At 42.7% G+C, this 19827-nt stretch overlaps 1 protein-coding gene across 3 annotated transcripts in view; it reads left to right on the top strand.

Annotated features, from left to right (window-relative positions):
- GALNT10 (polypeptide N-acetylgalactosaminyltransferase 10) overlaps positions 1–19827 on the top strand; it is an 81530-nt gene that overhangs the window by 14900 nt on the left and 46803 nt on the right. Inside the window, exon 1 of one of the 3 annotated variants that reach the window (XM_072348463.1) lies at positions 530–548. The exons of the other annotated variants lie outside the window; for them this stretch is intronic. The gene's annotated coding sequence lies outside the window, so the exon portion shown is untranslated. Of the gene's footprint in view, positions 1–529; positions 549–19827 lie in introns of those variants that run through there. 3 annotated transcript variants of the gene reach the window in all.

A 19827-nucleotide genomic window follows, 5' to 3' on the forward strand; every position in this document is an offset into this window, starting at 1 on the left:
AGGAGAGAGGGGCAGCAGTTGCAAAGATATCCCTGGGTTTCTTGAAGTCCCTCAAGTTTTGTATCTTTTGTGGTTCAAAACAATCTTGGCTTTAGCTTATGTTATAAAAATTACCTCCCTATTGGTCTGCAGAATGACTTGGACAACTTACAAGGGAGAGTGCAAGAGACTGTGATATACTGTGATCTGCAGCCAAAATGGTAGAAGCATTAAACAGTGCTCTTTAGAAAAAAAGCTGCAGAAGTCTTTCCAAAGGGATTTACTGTAGCTCGACCAGTAGCTGCAAATGCTGGCTTGTGTCCCTGGGACACTCTGTGATTGAGAAATGACACAATTATCAGCAGGAGTGGGTCAAGCGTTAGTTTAGGTAAATGCCTGCCTCATAATGCCATGCTATTGCTTGGGTCAGCCCTGGCTGCCTTGCTGTTGGCTTCTGCTTACCGGCTCTGTCTCTTCTGAAGGGTGACACTCAGAGAACATAAGGAATGCTGCTGAGCCTTATACCTTCTGACTGCTGCATATGAGATCTCTTGTATGGGGTTGAAAGGGTAAGTAGGGGAGGTTGTGTTAATCCCATTGGTCAAACTGTTCTCATTTTTCTTATGCTTTTGATGTACAGCTCTGTGCCCAGTCTGAAATGGGATGCTGCTGTAGCAATTCTTGTTCTTCACAGTGCTTTACATTCAACCTGGACTAGACCAGTTAGAGCACTAAGGTGTGTCTTGCCAGTCACTGTTCTGTGACTGCAGGAGAAGCTCTAGCTGCCCTCAGCTTCATCTGGGCTGCACTGGCCAATGTGGGAATGGGACAGAATGCACCTCTCTGGAGCACATAGCTTCAGAGTGGAGAGGATGTAATGTCTCTTTCTTCATCCTGCCCCAAACCCAGCTGGGGCTGCGCTGGGCACAACGCTTGGCACTGCCTCACATGAAGCTGGCAGATTTGAAGTACTGGACAGCTGGCATCCCCAGGACCTGACACAGTTCTTGACACAGCGATTAATCAACGTTAATGGAATTGCCTGGGCGGCCTCAGTTTTTCATCATGATGTCAACAAGGTGGATGGCTCAAGTGCACATGACAGAGTATGTGCTCCTGAGGCACTCTCTCTGCTTAGAAGTGGGACCTTTCTGGAGCGCAGCACTTAAGCATTGCTGCTGGGAAGTGCTTGTGCTAAAGCTGCAGCCTTGGATGTGATGGATTGTGTGTCCTCTCTGGCTTTCACGTAACAGAACAGCTCTTTATTTCTGTGTGTACTGCAGAAATTGGAGGTGTTTAAAGTGCTTTGTTATCTTGCCTTGGCGATGGTTGGATGGGCAGCTTTTCTCCAGCTGATGAATTTCTGGTTGTCACTTGAGGACTATCCAGAAAGAGAAAAAGATCCCCCTGCTGCGGCTTTTTCTGCTCTGTCTCTTGCTAGTAGGCGGCCTGCAGTACTTCAGAAGGCCGTAGTTGAAAGAAGTTTCAGAACAGGACCCTGGCAGGGTATAATCTCCTCAGAAGTAATCTCTCAGGAACTGCCTGTACAGATAAACAGACACTTAAAGGAGGCATAAGGCCTAAAGAGTGAGGGAAAGTTCGTTTGTATCCAGACAAAGACCCTTTGGCTGTCTGGACTGAGCTTATACATCGTTTGCTTGCTGCTGGGTGAGGAAGTGCTGTCTGAGCTGTGGATATAAGGTGCTATGCAACATACTTTACCAGCAGTTAAGCTGCCTTGACCTAATTTACTTGCTTTTTAAAGCGACAAGGACTATCAGTGCCTTGCCAGTAGAAGTAATCAGCAGTTAATAATTAAGTCCTATATGAGCATGACTTGAGGTAACTCCTTTGTAGAAAAAGCATGGCAAGCTCATTTAATAAATGATAAAGGGGAGACGAGGTGATAGTGGTGCCAAATGCTGATGTGACGGGCACATGGCACGACATGATGTGGGTGGTGTTGCCTGCTCATGGCTGCTGCTGTCCTTTCCTAAGTTGTGGCTGAGCTCAGCTCTTAGCAAAAGCGAGCTCCCATGGGGCCGTAGCACATTCCACAGGATTCCATATTGTTCTGAAAATGCTTTCTAAATGCTGACTTAATTAAAGATTTCTCTAAGTCAGAATTAAGTTATTAAAATGTTCCAGGCATTTTCTAGAAGTCTTTGAAAGCAGACTGTACATTCCTTTCCAGGTTTGATCTACTCCTTGTTGTGGGTTACAAAGTATTATTGTGCTGGTTGCAGATAAGTTCAAACAAATTTATGTATATATTTTCTTGCAGCAGTTTTTCAGGAACTTATGCTGCCATTGAGTCACTCCTTGGGTTTTTGCATTTTTTGTATTTGTTTTTTGCATTTTTGTATTTGTGGTCTGTGCTGGAAGCTGAGAAGAGGTAGATCTATGCCATTATGAGTAGTGGTTAAGGCCTGAATCTATGTAGTGAGTTCTAGACATGTCTGCCCTCATGCATTGAATGCTTCTATTGGGCTGTACTGTTGGTTTGGAGCTTTGATTAGAGTTTTACAAACCAATGCACAGACATGCCAGTGGCAATACTGTTCTTGCTGAAACCAGTTGTACAGTTGGGGTGATACAGCTTCTTAGCAGTCCTTCCCAGGACATTTCAGTAGCCATATCCAGAAGCAAGATCCACACAGCACTTTGCTGTCAGACTGAACACAGCCCCTGCCGGCTGCATGGTGCTGAACTTCATGCCAGGCTGCAGCATGAGGAGCAGTTTATAGACTGAAAGCAGCTCTCGGTGCTGGAACGGAGGTGCTGACAGATCAGCAGCAGAACTTTGTAGGCTTTTACTGAAAAGGCTGTGTGTTGAAGGAACTGAATTTCAGTAACAGTAAAGCAGAATTCTCCATTTATGAGTTGTGTTGTAAGAGCTCTTGGTCTGATGTCTTTCCAAATCAGTGTTCTGCATAGATTCTGATGTGGGTTGTTATTTAACTTTTATTTTTCATTTTAAAGGTATATTAAGAGATCAGTTAACATCAGTAGAGTTGCTACATCTTCCTGGTGAGAGCAATTAACTTCTGTAGAAGGTGATATTCAATCTCCCCTTACTCAACCAGCACAAGGGAAATTTGGCTGCTGCTTCAGAGGCCCCTGTGAGCTTGCAGTTAGCCTTTGACTTTTGGCTGCTTGGTTTTATAAAGCTGCAAAAGGTTTAAAAAATAAAATCCGAACTCTGCCAATTTGTGTTGCCCCTTTCGGGACCTGTGAGCAGCTGGGAAACTGCTCATCAAGTTGATGTTCAGCTTTTGACTGGGAACTGCAAGACTGTGTCGTGCCAGGGCTCAGCTCAAAAACAAACTTGCGGTTGCAAAGAGGGTGCTGTTATCTTGTATGTCATCTGGATCTGTGTACATATATTTGTTTTACAGTAAGTGAAATGTTAATTTTGTTGCTATATATTTGCTTTGCAATCTTCTGGTGTGTCAACAGCCGCATCTGTATCTGTCCTGGTGCAAGGTTCTGCAGGAGGAATGGGTGACTCTGCCTCCATCTTTGCAGTGCCGTTGCTCTTTAGGAGCAGGGAAGCCTACAGAGTGGTCAGCCAGTAGCAGTGTTCCTGGGAAACTGGTTATTGAGCACTTAAACTGAAGACAAGTTTTGAAATGTCTTTTGTGTTCTAAAAGAGAGACAGGGGCAAATCTTTATGAACTTCACACTGAGATCAGAGGCTGAGCAGTGGAAGTGGTGAGTGCGTGCATTAATCTGTGGGACTGAGAAAAACATCCATCCGCTCAGAGAAAAGAGTACAACCAGACTGCTTAATTATATCTCCCTTGATTTCCCAGGAGATGTGAAGCCAAAATGTTGTCTTGGAGCAGGAAAAGAGCTTCACCTTGTTTGAACAGCTTTCGGAGCCATTCATTTCAGACCTGGATGAGTTTCTTACTGGGTTAAAAATCCCTGCTGTCATTTCCATTCATTTGAAACTGTAAGCCAGCATTCATTTGAGACAGCGTACATTTAAAAACCACAACTTAAGTTACTCGTTTTGTGCACCCGTCATAGTGATATCCTGGATGAAACAATCTCAGGAGCCTTATTTCTGGGTAGAACTGAAGGGAGATATTGTGGGTATTAGCCCTGCTAGGAGAATTTTGGGAGCTTATGCCTCTTACTGGCAAGATTTTGGATGTCTGACCTGTAGGATCAAAGCCAGCTGGATTATGGGAATTTCAAGGTTCTTTAAAAGCATTTTTTTTAAAAAGCCCAAGAAGTCCAATTAGTAGAACTCAATTCGTAGGACTTTAAAAATTAATGGTAAGTTACCTTATGAAATATAGACCACTTGAGAGTACACTAAGAGCAGGCATATGGTTTTGATTTTGATTTTTTTTTTTCCTTCAAACATTGGCACAGTGCTGAAGCCAGACAACTTTATTTTCCTGCTGCATTATAACCAGCTGCAGATGTTTTAGACATTATTACTTCTAAATGTGCTTTGACAAATGTCTCCTGGAAGCCAGGAGCTCTAAATATTGCATGCAGTGTATTCGGAGGAAATGTTGAAAATAAAGTTTTAGGAATTAAGCGTTCTGTTTCTGAATCAAGAAAATTTACTTTCTGCCCTTGTCAGGGAATTTACTGGCTGCAAACATTCTTTTACAAGACATGCACAGATGTTAGTCAGTAGGGGCACACATGGAGACGGGAACAAATGTTGCCACGGATGGTCTTAGTCTGTTATTTACTGGCCCTCTGCAGCTAATACTAGAAGGTGAGCATTAGCTTGAGATGGTTCTTCAGCATGTTGCTAAATGCTGGAGTGAAATGTGCAACTTCTTTAAATGCATGCGATTTCTCAGTGTTAAGCTGAAGCATGTGTTGGAGCATATGGGAGTAACTGAGTTCTGTGCACCAGCGGCAGTGCAAGGCCCTCTGCTATAAACACTGCTGAGGTACTTCAATGACTCCATGACTCCATTCAGGATTCATGTAAAGGATTTCAGATAAAGAGAATTTGATGGGGTTTTTTTTGTTTGTTTGTTGTTTTTGTTTTGTTTTGTTTTTGTCTTTGAATAGCTTTGGATTGAATGACCAGGAGGGCATCTTCATTCATTGCATTTTAGATATGATGGCTGCTCCGAAAGTAATGCCTCCTGATTTACTACATTGGACCATGACATCAGAGACAGATGTTGGTGGCTTGGCAGTAGAGATTGAACCTTCCCAACAATGTCATATTACATTTTGTTGCTGTGTGACAGCTGGCAACAGAGAGGCATTCTGACAGGATGGTGTCTGACATGGAAATGTGACTGAAGCAAAGGTGTGTCACTGATTTCTTCCATGCAGAAGAAATGACAAACAGTGTTGATGTGCTCTTTGTATCTGTTGTAGTTTCCATGGAAATAAATAGGAGGCGTTCGTTTCAGAGCGGTCTATGTGTACACACATATATACACACACACATTTACATATACACACAGGGTACCGTGTGTGTGTATACACACATATGTACACATGACAAAATCTTGCTTTTGTGTTCAAATGTATGGGCTTGTGGTCGAGAGGAGCTGCATAATTACTGACACTGGGAGCTATGCCAGGCACCCTTGATTTCCAAAATTCAAGCAACTTGACTCCCCAATACATTTTCTATGACAAGGTGACCCGCTTAGTAGATGAGGGAAAGGCTGTCGACGTGGTCTACCTGGACTTCAGTAAGGCCTTTGACACTGTCCCCCATAACATTCTGGTAGAGAAGCTGGCTGCCCGTGGTTTGGATGGGTGCACGCTCCGCTGGGTGAAGAACTGGTTGGATGGCCGGGCCCAGAGAGTTGTGGTCAATGGAGTGGAATCTAGTTGGCGGCCGGTCACAAGTGGCGTCCCCCAGGGCTCGGTGCTTGGGCCGCTTCTGTTTAACATCTTCATTGATGATTTGGATGAGGGGATTGAGTGCACCCTCAGTAAGTTCGCAGACGACACTAAGCTGGGAGGGAGTGTTGATCTGCCTGAGGGGAGAAGGGCACTACAGAGAGACCTGGATAGACTTGATCGATGGGCCAAGGTTAATGGAATGAGTTTCAATAGAGCCAAGTGTCGGGTCCTGCATTTTGGTCATAACAACCCCAGGCAATCCTACAGGCTTGGGGAGGTGTGGCTGGAAAGCTCCCAGACGGAAAGGGACCTTGGTGTGCTGATGGACAGTCGGCTGAATATGAGCCAGCAGTGTGCCCAGGTGGCCAAGAAGGCCAATGGCATCCTGGCTTGTATCAGGAATGGTGTGGTGAGCAGGACTAAGGAAGTCATCCTGCCCCTGTACTCAGCATTGGTGAGGCCTCACCTCGAGTACTGTGTTCAGTTTTGGGCACCTCAGCACAAGAAGGACATGGAGGTACTGGAGCAGGTCCAGAGAAGGGCAACGAGGCTTGTTAAGGGCTTGGAGAATCAGCCCTATGAGGAGAGACTAAGGAAGCTGGGGCTGTTTAGCCTGAGGAAGAGGAGGCTGAGGGGAGACCTTATTGCTGTCTTCCAGTACCTGAAAGGTTCTTACAGTGAGAGTGGGGCAGGTCTATTCTCACTACTGACTTGTGACAGGACGAGGGGAAATGGCCTCAAGTTGCGCCAGGGCAAGTTTAGGTTGGATATTAGAAAGAACTTCTTTACAGAAAGGGTGGTTAGGTACTGGAATGGGCTCCCCAAGGAGGTGGTTGAATCGCCATCCCTGGATGTGTTTAAGAGCCGCTTGGATGTGGTACTCAGGGATATGATTTAGCAGAGGTTTGTTGTTGAGGTATTGTTTTGTGGTTGTGGTTTTTTTTTTGTTTTTTTTTTTTTTTTTTTTTTTAAGAGATAGGCTACTGGTTAGGCTGCGGTTGGACTTGATGATCTTCAAGGTCTTTTCCAACCTGAGTAATTCTATGATTCTATGATAAACCAGTCAGTCATTTCTCCATAGCCTGAGAATGGTTGGGGAAATATCTATGCTTTGCTGTAGATGCCTCATTAAAAAGTGATCCGGTATTCAGCACCCTGAGTTCTCAGTCGACAGGCTGAACACTGAAAGATTAATTGCTCAAAGCTAGGCGGTAGAAATGGCACTCCCGGCATTGAGGTGCTGAAGAGGCAGTCCATTTGAAATGGATGTAGTTGTGTAAATGCTGATAGTTCTTCAATTAATGGTAGTCCTAATTCTCTGCACGTGGGGATTTCCACCAAAAATGTTTCTAGAGGATTAGAAATGGAAATGGGAATTGCTTAAATGTCATTGCTAACTTTTGTGCAAGGTCTTTAGGGGTAAAAAAAATATTTCAGAACAAGTTACATCCATTCCTTTGTAGAGGTTAACAATGTATCTGGTTTATACCTTGCAGAATAACCATAGGATGTCTCCATGTGTGCTTGTGCCCAGGAGCCTTCCTCCAGTTGTGGGCCAGTTTAGGTATCAGCCAGCTGGTGCTCACTAAAATCTCCAGAGCCTGCCTGGCACTGGGGAACAATTCCAAGAGATTAGAGATGGCAAGCATCCATAGGTAACTGCTTGAGCAGGGGCCTACCTGCCTGCTGGAAGGGGCATGGCATGCTGTCTTGCAGCAGGAGCCAAATCAAGCAAATGCAAGTCTAATGATTTGGATTTTGCTACTTCACATTACTGTTTAAAACTGCTTTAGATATAATCCTCCTAGCAAATCTCCCCATGCTTTGGGGTGGCAAACATTCACTGCTGCACGTTGATTTTTAAGTATGATCTGGTTATGCTGAATTCTTGTGCAGCTCAACAAAGGCTCTCACTGATGCCTGGCAAAGAGGAGAGGTTTTCTTGTTTGATTCAGTTTGTATAAGATAAAATGATTCTTTGTACTGGTGGGCTACAACGAATAAAATGTTCAGGTTTTAATGCTTCCTAGGCATGTAGTGACTGGAAAATGATATATGCCAAGTGTGTGAGGAGGGCAGCTCTGTTGATGGTAAGTTGCTGTAGAGCTACTGGTTGGATGTGCTTAGTTGGGCATATTTTCTTGTCTTATGGTGTGTAATTAGGGAAGTTTAAATGTTTCTGCTCATAAAGCGTATCTTTTCTTCATGGTTGCTCATCTGAGCCACAAAGAAGTTTTCTCCTGTCACCCAGGGTGTTTCCACTATCTGCAAAGTTTGCTCTGCTTTCTTAGCACCACTTCATCAGAAAATTTCAAAGATAGATGGTGCCCTCAACTGCAGCGTTGCCTTAATGTGTGCTAAGAAGTCCCCTTTCCATAATGCGCCATGGAGCCTGAAGTCCTTGCCAAGCTTCTTCTACCCGTACATTATTCTGGTTTTCTTCACTGTTACCTCACTTGGCTCTCCTTCAGCTGTTCTTCACCTGAGATTTTCTCCATCTCTTGCATAAAGTGCACCACGATATGCTAGGGAGATCAGTCAGCTCTCTACCAAGGTAGTTAAGCTTGCAGAACCAGACAGCAGGAAAGTCGTATGTGATTTGCCTCTTCAAGCAGCACTGATTCTTGAATAAGTGATACTGTGTTTGGCCTAAAGCAAAGCTGGCTTTGAAGGCAGGTAGTTCGGTTATCCTACTGACCTGTGGATCCTCATTTGAAGAGCCCACGATTTCTACAGGTCTGCATTTGTGAGACAAATCAGGGTTCATTTTCAGAAGTATCAATCAAAAGCATCCCGTATTTCCAAGCAGCACTCAGAAGATTGATATGAATACTTTGAAATCTGTAGTAGCTATGAATTTTGGCTCACATCTTTAAGGAAAAGAAAATGATCCCACCTTTAATGGAAACCAGCAAGAAGTTGGCTTCTATTTGATTGTAAGGAATTTGGCGTGGTTTCTTGTCCCTGTGGTCTAACTGGAATATCTTGGCTTGTCTGAAATAACTGCTGCTTTTGAAAATGCATTTAAAAGAACTATGGAGGTAAAAGTATTTGATTCCCCCTCCACCCCCCATCACCACCATGCACTATGGTTTCTTCATACTTTCCCTTCTTGGATGAAATGTTTGGCTTACTGTAATGAGAGCTGCTATGTAAATTATTCCAGACAGTCTGAATGCTTCTTACTGAGTATGGAGGATTAAATGATGAAGGCTTTCGACTACATAAGCATTTTTGTTTTGTTTTGTGGTTCATTTTTGTCGTGGATGGTTGTTTGGTTTTAATTCTTTTAGACAATGGTCCTTCTGAAGCTTCTGAAGGTTGTTTAAATAGAATAGTGTTGCTGTGGAGTTGTTTAATTGGGGTCATCTTCAGCTGTCCCTGCGATTAACACGTTAGCATGGGCTTGGTGCACTTCTGAAAACTACAGCAAATCCCCATTTAAAGCTATAAATAGGGGAGGTGTTTTAAATTGCAGCAACTAGTTAAGGATATTCAGGCACATTAAAACAAAGTGTACTGAGCAGCCAAAAATATCCTGAATTTTGCACCTACCAGGAAGCACTTATTGACTCCCTCAGGCTAGCACTGAGGTTTCCCTTCTTTTTGACATGAATGGTTTTCTGCTTTGCCAGGCAAGGAATTAAAACTCCTTGGTTCAATAAGCCTGGAAGTTGGAGGTTGATACATGTTCCTTTTTGAGGCAACAAAGTGTGAATAGAGTTTGCTAATGGTAGCGATAGGAAGAATGGCAAATGAATTATAAAGTAGTCTGCCTGGTTGGTAACAGTCCAGTAATCAAAAAGCACGTGTTAAGTAGGGTTTGGAGGCATGTTGTTGTCTTGTTGGCAGGGGTGCTTTGGTTATTATTGTGTCCTGCTCAGTTGTGCTGGTACAACTGTGTAGGGAATTCCTCTAAATTAGATCAACTAGATTCAGAATGGGGGGAAATAATTATTTTAAATGAGCTTTCTCCCAGAAAAAAAAATGAGTACAGAACAGCAGCATAATTCTGCAAGCAGGTTTTGCTGTACTTTGAAAAGGAGAGTCTGGTCTTGCCTATTCAGAGAATCTACAAGGATTTACCCCAGACCATGGGGAAAAGGTCTCAGAATGTATCAGTCTAAGGTTAGTTTTACTTGGAAGTACACAGCAGCCTTGATCCTGCTTGTTTTGCTTCTTGAATTGGAAAGTAATTTCAACAAATTGTTTGTATTAAGAATCTTTCTTCTTATCTTTGTAAGATTGACATCTCTTCTTTATAGTAAATGTTATGGTCCTTCTTCCTCCTAATGTAATTTGTGAAAATCTAGTCCTAGGCAGCTCACTACTGAGCTGTTGTCCTAAATAGGATTATGGAAGCACTGACATCCATCTGAGCTTTATACTTCCATAGTTTATAATAGCCAACTGCTCTGCCTTGTGCTTTTGGGGATGGTGATTTTGTCTGGCCTCTTCACAGAGCAGTAAGTTTAGGGAAAGGCATAAACATTTCCTAATCTGGAAGTGTCATAAGAAGATTTAAATTTTGAAGTCACTTTGCTTATTACTTCAGGTTTCAAGAAGTGATCTTAGAAGTGAAGAGGACTGGTTCATTTAACGTGCGTGGCCCGTGGGGTATTTTAGAGCGTGAGAAAATAGGTCTGGCTGAGGGCATCTGCAGAGCAACCCAGAAGTGAAAGCTTTAAGAGAGGTGGAGGAGCATTTCGTTGCTCTTTACATATGTCAAAATGAATTCAGATGTGTTCGGAAGACCACCCTGACAAGCTTTGCAGTACCGAGGCTGACTTTTAATGTGTGTTAGATATGAATTATGAAGTGATCCAAGTCCATATTCAGTGTGCATCTCTTAATAGCATAGAATTATTCCAAGCTGAGTTGTTCCCTAGATTAGATGCCTGGCATATTTATGATTCTCTTGCCTTTCTAGCTAAGGTGGTAACTTTCACATGTAACATTTTCAGAAGTCAGCTGCTTTTTTATATTGCCTTAAATATTTTATCTTGTCTCTCTCTCACATGTGCTGACATTGAGAATTAAAATTGTATATATCTGATGGGTTTAGTTTGGGATTCAGACTAACGCTGGGAGGAAGAAAGCTTGCAGTATAGCATGATCTTTCCTGATCTCATGGGCAGTGCCTGTTTCTTGCTCACAGGCATAGATGGAGCTGGCTTTGGTGCTGTGAGCCAAACAATCTGCCTACTTCTTGCTGCTGGTTTTGGTGAAGTGTGGTATTTTTTCCCCCTAAGCTTGACAACCAGCCTTTCTCTTGCAGTTCCACTGCTACTTAGAAAGTCATCCTTCTTACCCCAGCCTTCATCTTCTGTACATCCTTTCTTTTTTTTTAAGAGTAGCACTGCAGAAATAACATTTTCCACAGTGGGTTACTTGATGGAATGTTATGACATGTTACAGCTACTTGAAAGCGGCTGTTGTCTTTAATTTTATGATGTCAAGTTGCTCTGTTTTAAGTAAGTGCCTGAGCACTCCAGCTCCCTTTTTTTAAAGGTCATTATATGTGATTCACCTGTAAACCTGTTATGTCGGTCTGTCCTCTGCTGTACAGAGGGGAGAACAGATGTTGCTGCCCACCAAAGGATGCTTCAGTCACTTGCTGCAGAAGATGGTCATCAGGCTGTCAAAAGCAATCTTTACAGGCAGGCTGGTTTTTCACAAGGAGATGTGTTTACAGAGCATGAAATTAACGTTTTTGAACGGAGGCAAATAATTGCTTACAACGGAGACTCTGGTAGCAGATTTGAAGCTTGAGTGATTATTAGTAAGGTCAGATGGAGCACGAAGGGATGTCCACCTCCTAAGCAAAGTCATTCAGAACTTCTTAGCTGATTTGCTTATGCTGAAAGGCTTTTAGAAGTTGCAAATGTTTGCACCTTGTTTGTCCCCCATAAGGTACTTGTAATAACCTGGAAAGAACTTGTAATAGCTGGTAGTAACCTTGTATGTCTGTATCTGTGGTATGGTTCCTTCAAGAATCATTCTTGAGTGGAAGACTTATTTTTTTGACTTTCAGAAGGATGGAGAGAATTTGCATTCTTGTATTAGTCTTTAATTATTAGACAGTGATACTCTAGTGCTGGCAGGGTTTGTTTGTTTTAAAGAGGCTGCAGAAGTGTCAGTGAAATAGGCCTTTGTCATGAACAAAAAGGATCTCTGGAAGCTTTCTGTGGTCAGCAGATCAGTCTCAAAAGAGCCTGTAGGTCTTGGATGGTGTTGGCTGACCTCAGCTGCTCTGGTCTCTGCTCTCAGTCATCAGGTCAGGGCTTTTTCTTGAGCGGTGATGGAAAAACCATTTCCAAAGAGTGGTTATTGGCGAAATTAATTAGATTGATTCTTCATTTATAACACAGAACAAGTTTTGAACTTTAGTCTTTTATGGTAATAACTCCAGTCCGTTATCGCTAATTGACTCTCTTCAGTCCAAGTTTGTTCAGCCTGCTTACTCCCTACTCAGCAGATGTTCACATCTTTCAGAATGTTTAAAAAACACAGAGCTTGAAACAGGTCATCTTTTACTGCAAGAAATTCTATCCTATCCTATTATGTTCAACTGTGGCACAGAATTTGGGGAGTCTGACTAATGCTACATGCAATGTCCAGTCAAATTTCAAAGTGGAGGTGGCGGCCTCAGTTGCAAATGGTGTTGAAGACTTAGAGTGCTCTGTTTTCAGAACATCCATGCTTCTGCAGACAGAGGGAAATAAGAACGTGGTTAGCACTGCAAAAGCTGGTCCGAAATACTGATTGGAAACCCTTTCCTGTCTTCTGCACGCTGCTGAACTTGGGGTGTTTTGTTTTCCAGGTGTTGTCTTCCTTGCACTAGAGTAAGCAGTGCAAACTTTCATTCTGAATTCCAGCTGATCTTAAGAGCAACAAAACCCGAACAGCAGATACACAACAAGGTTACCAAGCCCAAACATCACCTGAATACTATCTGGAATAACTGCCCTCATGTTCTGGGAAGCCCCAGAATCCAGGATGAAGGATGTGCTTCGCTCCTTGCTCCCACTGAAGGAAAATAGGAAGACTTTACAGGAGCTTAAACAGAGGTTCCCCTTGAAAATTCCTTCAAGCTGGTAAAACAGAGCTCTGTGTTCTGTTCATGTAAGCTGTGCTGTAGTACAATTTTACCAGCGCTGTTTTTGCCTTGAAGTGTTATAGCATAAATTTTCAAAGGACATGAGAGAGGTCGTGCATACAATGAATTACTCAGAGGCACCTTACCAAGACCTGTTAATAGCCTTCCCTCGTTAAAACAGTCCTAGCAGAATGAACTTATTTTTTGCCTGTTTAATAAGCCTTGGAAAAAAAAAGAAAAAAAAAAAAAACACCTAGGCAAATGTGGGGTATTTATATTGGCCGTTCTCTGGTGTATTTATGTATGACCATGTGTTTTATTTCTTTATTGATTTTTTTGTCAATGCTTAAACAGTATTCTTTCAATATGAAGTGAGACTCATAAAAATGCTAGGTGTAATGTGTTCAGGGCAGACTGGTTGCTTGATTCTAGTACAGCGAGCTACAAAATCTCTATTACAGAGAATGTCCTCCTATACAGCAATTTTTCTCAGTCCCATGGAGCTTCATTATAGCTAGGTCAGGCTGCAGAGAAGAGAATTTATATTTTGCTATAAGGCTAAGTCCTATGCTGTCGTAATGATGCTGAAGGACAATAAATGCTCCAAATAATTCAGTTTCTTTGGAATATAGTTCTGCTGTGCTGTAGACTTAGGAAAATTGAAAGCATTGTGTTGTGTTTTTTTGATTCCTGCTGGATGCTCTTGAGGATATTCTGTAGCTCTTACTTACTTTAAGCTTCCAGAGACAGGTTAGTGAAGACATTCAGAGCTGGATGTTTTCAGTGTAAACTCAAGGGAGAGATGTCCCTTAAGCTCCCTGTGGTAAAATGAGACTCCTCAAAGTCTAATTAGCTTTTGGCCTGAGATGGTACATACTAATTTCTCCTGTAGTAGAAAAGCCACTGCCATAATTCTGACTGTGCTGTGCTTTTAATCTCATGTTTCCCCATTTCTTTGCCACTGTCTGAAAAGAGGACTGTCTCTAATATCCTTCTTTTCTAATTAGTGTTCTCTGCCCTGCTCAGTGCTCATAATTTATGTACTTCTGTGTATAATGTGTCTGTAAATATCTCAGGAAGAGCCCTGCTTCTCTTCCAAAGACTGGAACGGATTCATACAGTCACTGGTCTGTCATCACCCAGAACTGATAAAACAGCTGCTGAAATGCTGCAGAAGAAGTGAGTCACATCTTACGTTTATGCAGTTACAGCCTTTTTAGTCATCCTCTGAGTGGTATCCCAAATGTTTTGATGTGTTCTTCTGTTTAGTCAGGACCTCTTCTGGGTTTTAATTCTGTTTTCCACTTAGCTGGCAACATCAGATTTAACGAGCATGCTTGTTATTCCTATATTGCAATCAATAGGTAATCTTACGGAGTCTAGAAAGATTCTGGCAAAGCTAATTTCAATACGTGACTGGGATGTTTTCATCAAAACATGTAGATTTTGATTAGATTTGAGTAAATTCCAATTTGGATATTAGCAGTAACAAGACTTGCCTACTCATGTTTGCATCACTCAGGGAAGTGATGCATCTCCTCCCTCCTGTCTGCACAGTTGTCACTCAGAAGCTGCTTGTTTCAAATTCGTTTCCTACTGTACCCTAACCGGGCATACTGTGCTCTCCTTGCTACCTCTCTTGCATCTTGAGCAGTCAGGTAATTTCTTGCTGTATTCCAGCTTGCAGCTGTGTATGTCAAGTGATGATCATTACTAGAGGGCATCTCTAAGAGGGACCAACATACCCGCCCTGGATTTATCTAGCTTTTAGATTCGTCATTTCAGTATAGGTTGCTTGATCCTTTCTTGGCCTTGGATCAGCCTCTTCTCAGTCCAGCGTAGAGGTATGGAGAATAAAAGCCTTGAGACAGTGTACAGCAGTTGACCAGCCACCCCCCATTGTGATATGCAGCAGTACTCCTTGCCATCAAGGGCAGTTATTCTATTTGCTACCTTCTCCTCAAGAACTTGGAGGTGCAAACAAAACACAAGGATGTCAAATGAACTGACAGCACGAATAGGAAAACTGGAGGCAGGGTGTCTCGAATGTTTCTGAGTAACAGAGGTGATCTCAGGAAGTCTGATTGTGAGAGGAGCATGATTAATTTTGGCATCGATCTGTGCGTTTTCTATTGCTAGGTGCAATGTTCTCCTTGTTTGAACAGCAGTTAAATAACTCCTCAGGAAGAAGAGGCGTGTAAAATGTTGCCTTTTAGTGCTGATGTTTTCAGTTTAGCATAACACTGTCAAGAAGCATCAATTCTGCCAGGAAGTTGATAGAGAATTTACTTCAAAGCTCCTAAAATATCTGAAAGGAAAACAGTGATTTTTCCATTCCTGAAAAACAGCAAAATGGGGTTTTGCTCCATTGCTTCTAATTAAAAAGCCAGATTGAGTCTGATGTTAGCTGTATGAACTAGGAGGCGAAACAACAGTTGATCATCACCTGAGGTAACAGTAATAAATATGTTCAAACACAAGTAATGTTATTTCTATACTACAGCCCTCACAGTGAGGGTTACAGGAACTGAAGGTACTGAGTGATGAGCATGGAAAATAAGACAGAATAATGTGTGTACTTCTCTTTGCTTTATTGGAGTTAGTTGGAATTATTTTCTTTAAGTGATGTATTAGTATTAAGTTAGCAGGTTATTTTTCCTGGTAGCAGAAGATAATGTGAAAAGTAGGCTCTGAAAATGTCTGCAAGCCTCTCAGTGTCTTGGGCTTGTAATCCTTCTGGTCTTTATTCAGCAGATGTCAGTAGCAGGAAAAGTGCAAGAGGTTCTGTGTCACACATCCACCTTCTGAAGAACAGTTTATTCTGACTGCAGTAGTGGTCAGCTAAGAAGGACAAGTTGGTACTGGGAATTGTTTCCTGTAGCACAGGTGAGTGCCCCTGGCAGATGTTAGAGATCCTCCAGTGCTGAGTCTGACTTTTTGGCAGGTTACATCACTCCTGGTCAGATTTTGCCTCTTGCATGTTCCTGGTAGGAAGAATTTCTATAATTTCTTCATCTCGATGATGGATAAAGACTTCAGAAGAAAAGCTAAAATATAGACTTCTTTATTTTCTATTGCTTTCCAAAGGCATCAGACTTCTGTAGCGTGCCCTTGAGTTTTGCTTAAGTGAGTTTGAGCATAAACAAAACTTCCACAAGGAGAAGTAACCATCTGATCTTAGCTGTTCTGAAGCCTGCAGGTCTCTGGTGCTTTCGGATACATGGTAATGCTCTGCCTTTTCTTCCAGGCAAAATCCAGATTGCTTCTTTTTGTTGGTTTGAGGTACCACAAGTTTTCAAATTGCCAAATCCAGCCTTGTGGAAATACTTATAGTGCATTCTCCTGTCACGTTGGTGGCTCTTGATGAAAAATCCAAGGTGCAATTGTAGCATTGTTTATGCTTTAGAAAGCATCAAAGAGAAAGATCTGTGCACCATGGTTTCACCTTGATTTATCTGCCTAATAAACATGCTTAGAGCTCTTTCTTTGGACATTCAGTGCATAGGTTCTGTCCTGTCCTCACTTCATGACTTGTTGGAGGCTTAGCAGCCATCTCCCTTCTTTTAGCTGTTATACCAGAGTTTTCCAAGGTCCATCCAGGGACATTTCAATTGCAAATTTACCCAATTTGTAAATTGCAGCAGCTCTTTCATCTTCTGCTGTTACAAATGCTATAATTTTTGTAAACTGAGCAAAGTGAAGTTTGTGGTCTTGCATTTACCAGGCCTAACTACTTACAGCATGCAACTTACGTGTAATTTTACATTTGCTGTCCAAAGACTGTGAGTTTCACTTGTGTAGTATTTGTTGAGGATGGCACACTGTGATCGTTGGGGCATATTTAATGAGATCTGAATTTCTGCTGGTGTAATGCATGGTGTGAATCTCTGCTGATATTCAGAATATTTAGAAGTTGTGTTCATCTGAACAATCTTCGAATGGCCTCATGTTTCATAATCTGACCAGGAGTTTATGGTCTGGGTACAGGGGATACATAGAAATGATGGAATTAGCAGCTCTTATATCCTGCATTTTTATTAAATCTTAATGCAGATTAGTCAAGTGTTTCTGCATGTGCAGCACAACCCATAAGTCTGTGATAAGTCAGATTTCAGCAGCAGTGCTGCAAAGTATGTCCATACAGGAAATTGCTGCAGCTTGAGTGCCTTCTGCAATTAAATGGAGCGTGGATGTATGCAGACATCTGGAGGATTCTGCTTCATCTGTCCATTGATCTCCAAACCAGCTTGTTCCTTCTTCTTCCTGTGAATATAAGGTTTATTGCATTTAAAACAACTTTTGATAGAGCTGAATACTGTGGAAAACAACGTGCATCTCGTCAGACTTTTTCCTTGTAGCTTCTTCCAGGAGTTGCAATCCAAAGGGCTCTTGGGGACACACTGACGTACAACGTATGTGTTGGCTGCTTGGGAGAGCTCAGATGGTGTGGAGTCCCCATGAAGCACATAAAACAGAAATGAAAAGAGAGGGGTTGGGAAGTCTTTAATCTCATTCTGACTGACGGTTCAGAGATGATTTATCCATTTCCATACCTCACAAACTCACTGTCAGAGCAGCTCATCGTAGCGGTACCTCAGGCGATGTGACTAACAGTTGTTTCCTATCTCAATGGGAGGATAGCCCAGGGAGTAAAGTTCCAAAAACAAGAGTTTACAATGTGTTGCTTTTTGTTAAAGCAAGGTCAAAGAGTTGTGCCTGTCGCTTGAGGGGGAAAATGAGGTTCTGATGCAGCTCAGTGCTTGTGAAAGCTTATCCTACAACTCAGAGCAGATTCCTGAGGCATGCTGCTACGTGGGAAACAGCACTTCTGCAGATACCAAAGGCTTTAAACACTGTAGTGGATAGAAAGGATGAGAAAGAGGTTGTGGGCAAATTAAACCAATGAGGACTGTTTTAAAATAATTCTGCTGGGTTTTTGGCAGCTGAAAGAACGGCCCGAGACTGAAAGTGCAATGCACTCAGGTGTGCTGGAACCTGGGGAGGAATTCACTGTTTGCACTGACATTAGGAAGGCTCTGTATGTGTGTGTGCTTGGACAGAGTTAGTCAGAGAGCAGGTTTAGAACAGCAAGGGCTGCAGAACCATCACATTATTTCTGGAGAGAAGTGAAGAACAAGGTGTGAAGTGTTTGGCAGAGATAGGTGGCTGAGCTGGATGTCATATCGCCGTCTTTAGCTGATGTCTTCAGACTTTAATCTTTTGATGAACCAGGATGCTTCTGCAGATAAAAACTGGTTTGTGCTAATGGGTTCTCAGCAACTGAGGTCAAATAAACTTTAAATGAAGAAATGTAGAGGGGGGAGGGGTCATTCAGATCAACAAAGTACTGTCCTAGCACTTCACACAAAAAGCTTTTTGCGTTAATAAGCACTGAGTCAGCCAGAATAGGGTAATGCTGAAGTGGTAGGCCATCTTGTCCACCAAAGGCACTGCACACCTGGCCTTCTGGGATGGAAGCATTGCTCCAACAACTTTGCAAGCAGCTGTCAAGCATCCCTGGGTGTTCTGCAGAAAAGGCTCTGCTCCATCCATATCCCTGTGCCCCACTTCATTCTGCTGGTTCTGCTCCAGCTTTGGTCCCAGTCCCTGACACAGGATAAGGACTGAGCCAAGGGCACGTGCTGCATTCTTCCTTCCTGCAGGAGCCGAGCAAGTTATCTCCATACCCTGAGGTGTGACTGCCTCAAAGAACAGCCCAAGGCTGAACATACGGATTTCCATTTTCCTGGTGTTCCTGGTGGGAGAGAAGAGCATGATGGCATGATGGCAGGATCTTGGCATTATGCAGGGAACCTCTAGGTCTGATTCAGACCTGCTGCTTGGATCTGAGTCACAACACAGCTGTGGAGACATACTTCTTTTTGTCTTTTAAAGCATTTAATCGTTCCCTGCGATGTGCTGCCATTTAGTTCTGTGTTGCCTTTTAATGGTTCCTGAAACGGTGAGCGTATGGATTATATTAATGTAGCTCTTAAATTTTTGATGAACTGAAATAGCTTCAGAAATTAACCTTTTGAAAACATTCGGGTAGAATGCAGGACAGGCTTTTAGTAGCCGCCTTTTCCTTGTAGTATGCCATCTCCTATTCCAGTAAATGAAAAGTTGTGACTAATCAAGGTTGTGCTCAACTTCCTGACCTAGAAGGCGTACCTCCAGCTGATGGTGGAGATATTTGTCTTTTTTATGGGATCTGGAAATCTCAGTTATTTTCATGCTAGTACAGAGGATGGAGGCTGCACAGTGCTGAGGCCAGGTGTTGCTTACTGTAGCTTTGCTGGAGCACAGTCATGGCAGGCTACGCACAAGGTGTATGCTCTTCGCTTGAACAGTGCCCTTGGAAGGATGGGGACAATCAGTTTGCTTTGCCCATATTAATTGCAACTTGCTTCTTCTGTAGCTTTTGCCAGCAGACAATGCTAACAGTCATGTATTGGCACTGCGAAACGTTCAGTGCTGCAAAGGAAAAGGTTTTTTTGGCTGTTGGTGTGAGTGGAGGAGACAGTGCTGAGGAATCTCTTAAACGTTATCGGCCTCTTCTTCCTCATGTAGTTTAGGAACAACCTTCTGGGAAGTGAGATATTCTCTTTTCTGGCCTTTGGAAGCTAAATGTGTATCAGCAGAAGAGGTGGAAATCCCACCTTTGTTGTACGTGTATCCTGCCAAGTGCTGGATTAAAATAGCCAGCTATTGTCAGCAGTGCTTATAGGGGTTACAGTCAAAACTGACCTTTTACAGTGAGTTTCTCTGGTCAGTATTTTCTGACCCAGCTCTAGTTAGCCCACAGGCATGTCACTTACCTCTGCCTTTGGCTGCAGCTTCCTTTAATAAAGGAATGGTTTCCATTTGCCCTCCCTTTCCCTGTTGTTTTTCTGGAGTGTTTT

Source organism: Excalfactoria chinensis, chromosome 13 (genome assembly GCF_039878825.1).
Source record: "Excalfactoria chinensis isolate bCotChi1 chromosome 13, bCotChi1.hap2, whole genome shotgun sequence".
NCBI classification, from domain to species: Eukaryota; Metazoa; Chordata; class Aves; order Galliformes; family Phasianidae; genus Excalfactoria; species Excalfactoria chinensis.